This window comes from Sapajus apella, unplaced genomic scaffold (genome assembly GCF_009761245.1).
Source record: "Sapajus apella isolate SASKATOON/1434 unplaced genomic scaffold, GSC_monkey_1.0 scaffold41, whole genome shotgun sequence".
NCBI lineage: Eukaryota > Metazoa > Chordata > Mammalia > Primates > Cebidae > Sapajus > Sapajus apella.
In genome coordinates this window covers 2,036,526-2,044,101 of record NW_022436981.1, presented here as the reverse complement: position 1 = coordinate 2,044,101, position 7,576 = coordinate 2,036,526, and positions in this window count along the sequence as shown.

Sequence of the window (7,576 nt, the reverse complement as noted above, 5' to 3'; positions counted from 1 at the left end):
CCCTCAGACTGGGGCTCCCTGAGGACGGGGCTGCGTCTCCCTCAGACTGGGGCTCCCTGAGGACGGGGCTGCGTCTCTCAGACTGGGGCTCCCTGAGGACCGGGCTGCGTCTCCCTCAGGCTGGGGCTCCCTGAGGACAGGGTGGCGTCTGCCCTCAGACTGGGGCTCCCTGAGGACAGGGTGGCGTCTGCCCTCAGACTGGGGCTCCCTGAGGACGGGGCTGCATCTCCCTCAGGCTGGGGCTCCTTCAGGACAGGGCTGCTTCTTTCTCACACTGGGGCTTCTGAGGATGGGGCTGCGTGTCCCTCAGACTGGGACTCCCTGGGGACAGGGCTGTGTCTCCCTCAGACTGTGGCATGAGGATGCGGCTGCCTCTCCCTCAGACTGGGTCTTCTTGAGGACGGGGCTGTGTCTTTCCTCAGTCTGAGCCCTACCTAGGAGGGGCTTAGAGGAGGATGTGGCCTTGAATCTGCCTTCCTTTGCATCCACGCTGGCCTCCTGAAGTGTCTGGGAGCAGCTGCTGACATGGCCACCCCTGCTCTTTCTCGCCCTGGCTGGGGCTGTACATACAGGAATGCTATCGTGTGAGGCCATGGTTCTGAGGGTCGAGAGGGGAGTCGGGGGGAGTATGGCTGCTGTGCTGAGGTCAGTGGGGTGTCCCCACAGCTTCCCTCCCTTCCTGAAGAGGCCCACTGGGGGTCGGGTCAGGACCACCCAGCTGAGCCACGCCAGAGCCACACTGAGTAGAGGTCTGGCTGGACCCTGCTTTTCCCAGTAGGATCAGCTGGGAGAGGGGCTCCGTTTGAGGGTCTGTGGAGGGGGATAGTGCAGGGCGCCTCCTGTAATGTCTAGGAGTAGGTGCTCCTCACTCTGCCCAGTCCTCGCCAGCAAGAGCTGGTCATGTGATGGGGGCCAGGTGGCAGGTGTAATAGGAGACGGCATCCTGCTCGGCCTGCCCTGTGACTATATTAAGTTCTGTGCCCTGGCGTTCCCCTACCCCTGCCCTCAGGACTTTTCCTCCTCCCTCAAGGGATCCTACACTACAGATAAAGAAGCCATCCCTCCTTCCCAGCCCCACTGTCAGAGGAAAGGGCCAGGGGCCTAATGAGGTCAGAGCCCACGAGTGAGGGAGCAAATGCAGTAAATTTAGGCTTTGGGTGCTAATGAGCTGCAGAGGGAAGTGCCTAGGACGGCCTTGGCAACCCTCAGGCTCAGTCCTCCCCCCACAGCCGCCCACACATCACCTAGGTGCTCTCAAGGGCACATGAAGAATATACTCACCAGCAGCTGACACACAGGTTTACACTCTTAATTTTTATTTTTTAGAGACAGAGTCTCACTCTGTCACCAGGCTGGAGTGCAGTGGCACAATCTTAGTTCACTGTGGGCTTGACCTTCTGGACTCAAGTGATCCTCTGGTCTCAGCCTCCTGAGCAGCTGAGAACACAGTCATGTGTCATCATGCCTGGCTGATTTAACAAATTCTTTTTTTGTAGAGAAGGGGGTCTTACTATGTTGTCCAGGCTAGTCTTGAACTTTTGAACTCAAGAGATCCTCCTGCCTTAGCTTCCCAAAGTGCTGGGATTACAGGTGTGAGCTACCACACCTGGCCTAGGTTTACATTCTTACAGGCCAATCCATATATACCCATACAACCAGGAGCCCGTAGGAATCCCTTATTACCCTGATAACCTTGTTCAGGAGCTCATGTGTACACACCTCACTACGCATGCAGACATTCCTGCATGCTTGCACACCCGTGTGCTCACAGGCATGCCACCCACTCCTGCTGGCTTTCTCCTAAGCCCCCGAGTCTATGGCGGAAGCACGTAGTCTGGGAGCTACAAGGCATTTGTACCCCATTATCTAAGGGCTCAATCCCTGTCTCCCTCAATGGAACTCACCACCTCGGGAGCCCCAGGAAGCCCTCCCTTTTCCCCATGGTGAGGGCAGGGGACAGAGGCAGGGTTTATTAATAAACTTGTTCCTGACTGCAAAGGCCTATGCAGAAGCCCCAGTCTCAAGCCAATCAGAGCAGAACTTTCCAGGAATGTTACCCAGAGCAAGTCTTCCTGTGACTCCAAGATTATTTCTCACCCCTGACTTCATCCTCTTGGTGTGTGTGGCTCCTGCCAGGCTCTACTGGCTCTGCCCGGCAGGCTTGCTGTCACCTGGCAGCTGACATCTACCTTGGCCACTGCCCAGAGAAGGTCACGGAGCACATGGGTGGTGGGGCCAGGATTAGAACTGCATTTGCTGTCACTCAGTCTTGCTCCACCCCACTCCTCCAAACCAAACAGAGCACAGCTGAGCCTGCTGTGTTGGGAGTGCAGAATGACCTCTGCCTTGATACCCACCCATGGCATCAGGACACTGCCCTCCTTCTGCGTGGGGAGGAAGCTGAGAGCCACTGGCCCTGAAGGTAGAGAGCCTTAGCCAATCAGGTTTCTGCTACTTGCTGGCCTTGTGACCTTGCACAAGCAGGATTTGACTTGCTTGTGGTTCAGTGTTATTGTCTGTAAAATGAGGATACTACCCGAAGGTTGCTGTGAGGATTAAGAACGTTTGAGGCTGGTGTTAACCGTAAAGGACTACACAGGATAGTAAAGTAAAAGGTGTCTATGTTCTTGCCTTTACTGCTAATTCCATTCCCATCTTCATCACCACCACCATCTAACACCTCCACCATCACGCCATCATCCCTACTGACTCCAGCACTGACATAACTACCATTGCCACCAGTACCATCATACTGCTCCCCCTTTTGTCGCTACTTCCATCACATCCACCATGTTGCCATCATCATTCAACACTTATTCAACACCTACCATGTTCAGGTCACGTAAGTGACTCTTTGGGGATAGTCCTGGCCCAGGGCCCCACACTTTTGGAAATGGGTTCTATCTCTCACATCCTTTAAGCCTTGCCACACATCCCATCTCCACCAGAAACCCTTCCCTAATCCACCCTGCACTAGTCCAGTTACTCCTGGACACTGGCTCAGCTTCGCCTGTCCCCTCACTGGTTGCTGTGTGTGTGTGTGTGTGCCTTTGTGCACATCCATGCTATCTAAACTACTCTGCAAAGTCAATCATCACCCATATCTCCTACATGTAGCATAGAGGCTCTGGGTTCCCATCCTGGCTCTGAAACCTGACCTTGGACTAGTTACCACATCTCTTTGTGCCTCAGTCATCTCAACTGTAAATGGGACTGAATAATTATAGAGTTGTAGTGAGGATTCCCTGAGATACCGTATTTGCTGTACAGCACTTAGAACAGAAGCTTGCATACAGCAAGTACTTAATAAACAATAGCTTTTTAAAAAGTTATTATTAGTCCTTCCCACTCCATTCCCACCCCCCCCCGCCAATGTTTGGCACAGGAGTTTGCCCTACCAATGAGAAAGAATTCAGAAGAATGAATGCATTCTGACTTTCCAATATAAATATCTTAGGGAAGGGTGGAGATTTTGGAGAACTGTCTTGTCCCCCTGCCTGCTCATCTGAGCCCTCTGGGTAAGAGGTGGGCTGTGGGTGGAAAGGACCATGCAGGGAAGTCAGAGCCACGCAGAGCTGAGTTTGAATGGCGACTTCACCAGCTGAGTAACTGTGGGCAAGTCACTTAATCACTTTGAGCCTCAGTTTCTCATCTGTAAAGTGGATCCCTGTGTAGGGTTGCTAGGAGGCAGTCATCTCTGCTGGCTTCTCACTGATTTTGAATGCAAGCACCACAGATAGCTATGGTAGGACTCAGGACCGGCATACACTTTGGGCCTCAACCTTCCCATGCACACAACAGACAATCCCAGCAGAACTTGCTTTTCAGATCCAGTGGGGAAGATGCTGAGAGATGAGAAGTGCTCAGAAAATTAAAATGTCCTGGAAAAGTTCCAGAGACAGCATGAATAATGATTAACCCAAGCCAGGCCCAGCTTAGCCTGACCTCAGAAAATCCATGAAAACCTGAGCTGGGTTCTTGGGGCAGGGCTGAGGGCCAAGGGGAAAGATGGTCAGGGGACCCCCCAACCACAGGCTCAGGGAGGCCACTCTGTACTCATACTCCCACGTGTTTCAAGGCATCTTCATTGGAACAGGGAGGGCAGCTGGGATGTGGTGGGAGGGAGTGGCCTATGAGGCCTACAGGCTTTCCTGGGGTTCTTAGTACATTGACATCCATACAGCTGCAGCCACCCAAGGATTCCCCCGACCCTCCTCCTGTGGTGTCGCCCTGTCCATGAACCCTTAGGGAATAAACAGGGGTAAACAGGGGCAGCAGCCGGCCAACTGCTGTGTACTCCCAGCCCACACAATGTAAACTCTCAGGATGTATTTATGTTGTCTGGGCCTGGCCAGGGTCCTCTGCCCAGCTCAGAGGAGTCACGTGTGCAAGGCATCTGGATTCCTCTGTGTGGTGGGTCGGGGAGGGCAGGAAAGGCAGGGGAGTTCATGGGGGACAGGGACTAGACATAGCTGGATCTGGTGGCCAAAGGAAGAAGGCAAAAGCTGTAGGAATGGCAAAGGGGAAAAAGGGAGTGAGTGCCACCATGCAGCACTCAGGCTATGCCCTGTTCCTAGAACTGCAAGTCCTTTAGGGGGAGTTGGACAAGTTGTGGGCAGCTTTCAGTGGCCCTGGAGACTGGATTTGCATTTCCACACTGCCCTGATTAGGAAGCAAGGCTCATCTCTACTCTCCTGCCTCCTCCAGCCTGGGCAGGACTGTCACCCTGGCCCTGCCCACCCCAACTGGGAGGGACAGGAGGGACATAACCGTGTGACGAGCATGCTGCTGGGATCTGAACACGTCTCAGGAATGACACTCAGGGAAGGCTATTTTAATCTGGAAAGTCGCCTGCTCCTCCTGCCCACCCAAAATAACTTGGCTCCTGCAGGAACCTGCAACATTGTGGCTGCCATCAGCCTAATGAGTGCTCCAGCCCTGGCAGCCCCCATGCCCTCACCGTGGCCAACCCCCTCCTCAGACTGGGCCTCTCCACTCAGATTTGGAGCTCTCTGATGCCAGGTCTGTGTCTTCTCCCTCAGACTGAAGGCTGCCTCAGGGCAGAGGCTGTGTCTCCCAGGGATTAGGAGCTCCTGGGGTGTAAATGTTGCATCTCCCCACTCAGGTGCCTGGAGTCAGCTTCCTTGGGGAATGTGGGGATGGGGCAGGTGCCAGGTAGTTTCACCCACTTCCAGGCTGTGCTACAGAGGATGCCCTTGTGGAGAAACTGGATCTCTCTCCCTCCGTGGCCACAAATGCATCTGGCTGGTGGGCTCATGTGGGGCCTAGGCTGAGCCTGGTAGTGCCAGGCACCCCTGCTGCTGACCACATGGCCCCCGATGAGAGGGTTCACATGTCCCAGCACCAGCCAGCCACCTGCTGCCTCCTGCCTCCCAAAATAAGAAAGGGCTGGCCTTCTCCCGTTACCAGCACATGCCCCACTGCCCTTGTCCTCGGGAAGGGGCTTTCACTCCTCCCTGCTCTACTCCTTTGTGCGGGGTGTTGAGTGGGCAGCCCCCAGCTCTGCCTGTTCTCAAAGCTGGTGACTGGACATGGCCAAACTGAGTTGCTGTGTTCCTAGGCTGGATGCAAAATGAGAAGGGGGCCCACTAACTTCAGCGTTCCTTCTAAGGAACTAGGGTCCACTGGTCCTGTAAAGGGGGGCCCTGTGCCCCAAATCCTTTCTGTTTCCCAACACCTAACACAACCCGTAGGATGGAGTAGGGACTGAGGGTGTAGCTGTTGACCAAAGTAATTAACTACTGCTCCCTGAGGGCTGAGAGTCTGAGAAGACACTCCTCGTAACACACACACACACACACACACACACACACACACACACACACACCTTCCTCTCCATTCATTTCACAAATAATGACCGTTTTCTATTATTTTTATTTTTTGTAGAAATGAGGTCTTGCTTTGTGGCCTAGGCTGATGCCAAACTCCTGGCTTCAGGTGATTCTCCTGCTTTGTCCTCCTAAAGTGCTGGGATTACCGTCATGAGCCACTTTCCCAGGCTACCAAAAACAACCGTTTTTAACTGAGCACTTATTATGTCTAAGGCACTGTGCTAGTGCACCCCATCTATGGCTACGTTTAAACCTCACAACACCCTGTTAAGAGGCATGTAGTTGCACAGTGAAGAGAATACGGCCCAGAGAGGTTAACTGACTTGCCTCAGGTCAGCAAAGAAGTAGAATTGCTATTCAAACCTAGGTTAGAACAGCATTTGTCTTTTTTTTTTAATGAGAAATTTAAAAAATTCAGACAAATGGAGAGAAGAGTACAATGAAACTGTAAGTACTGATTACCAGGATAGCATAATGAGCATTTTGTTTGCTAGATTTGCTTCATCTTTTTTTGTGCTGAAATATTAAAAAGTTAACTATAGAAATAGCAAGTCACCTCTACTCACTTAAGAATGCGTCTCTAAAAAATAAACCAAATTTTCTATATAAACCAGCGTGCCATTCTTACATTGAACAAAACAATTTGTAATATCTAATATGCAGTTCCTGTTCAATTCCCCCAACTAGTCCCCCAGATTTTTTATCACTCTACCACACTACCATTGAGAAGTGGGCAGACGGGGTTTGGGGAGGTCTTTGCCAGCCTCTGTGCCTCAGTTTCCTGTGGGGAGGCAGTTTTCCTTCTCCTCTTTTCCTTGCTGGGGACACGGTTTCTAGGCAGGACAGTAGCGGGGACCCAAGGGACCCTGTGGGGTGCTAGAAGGTGTTGGGGAGGCTCAGGGGAGCCCCTTATCTCCTGGAAGGGGGACCATGGAGTGAGGTGGATGTCCTGAGGGGCCAGAGAGGGGCCACGGCCTGGCAGAAGGAACCTCAGCAGGGCCCTCACGCCTGGCCTTCCTGTCAAGCAAGGTATGGGCTGTCCCAACCCAGTGAGGCCTTGGGCCTTGGAGCCCCTACCCTACAGGGTAACCTCTCCACCCTGGGCCTGCAGACCAAACAGCCCACTAGCCTGCCTCAGCCAAAACAGGAGCTGAGGAAGGTCAGCTTATCAGGTCTCCCCCACTCCCTTACCCCATAGGCCTGCTTTTCAGCTACTATCAGTGTCTGGGGCAAGGGAAGGGGTTGACAGGACAGGGCAAGGCCATTCCTGGGGTTCACTCCTGAATGGAGAGAAATGCTGTTTAGCAGGATCACTGGGAGAGTCTGAGACCCCACAGGTGACAACAAAGGGGCCTGCCAGGCAGTGGCCAGTTAGATCAAGGGTCTCTAGGCTCCCTTCCTGCCCCATGCCTGTTCTGTCCTCAGCTCATGGGGTAAGTAAAAGCACCCTGACCTAAGACAGGAGGTGGCTCAGGTGACCTTTTGGTCATCAGTCCTTGCATGGGGATTGAGATGTTGAAGGTCAAGTCATACCAACCCTGAAGGGGCAGGGCTGGGTCCCCCTGCTCAGATTGGGGGCTGCTAAATGACTGGGGCTATGTTTCCCTATTGGAGTGGGGTATTCCAGAGGGCAGAGGCTTTGTCTTCCTGCATCAGATCAGGGATCCCTTAGGCAGCGCTGTGTCTCCCCTCAGCCTGGGGCTCCATGAGAACGGGGCTGTGTC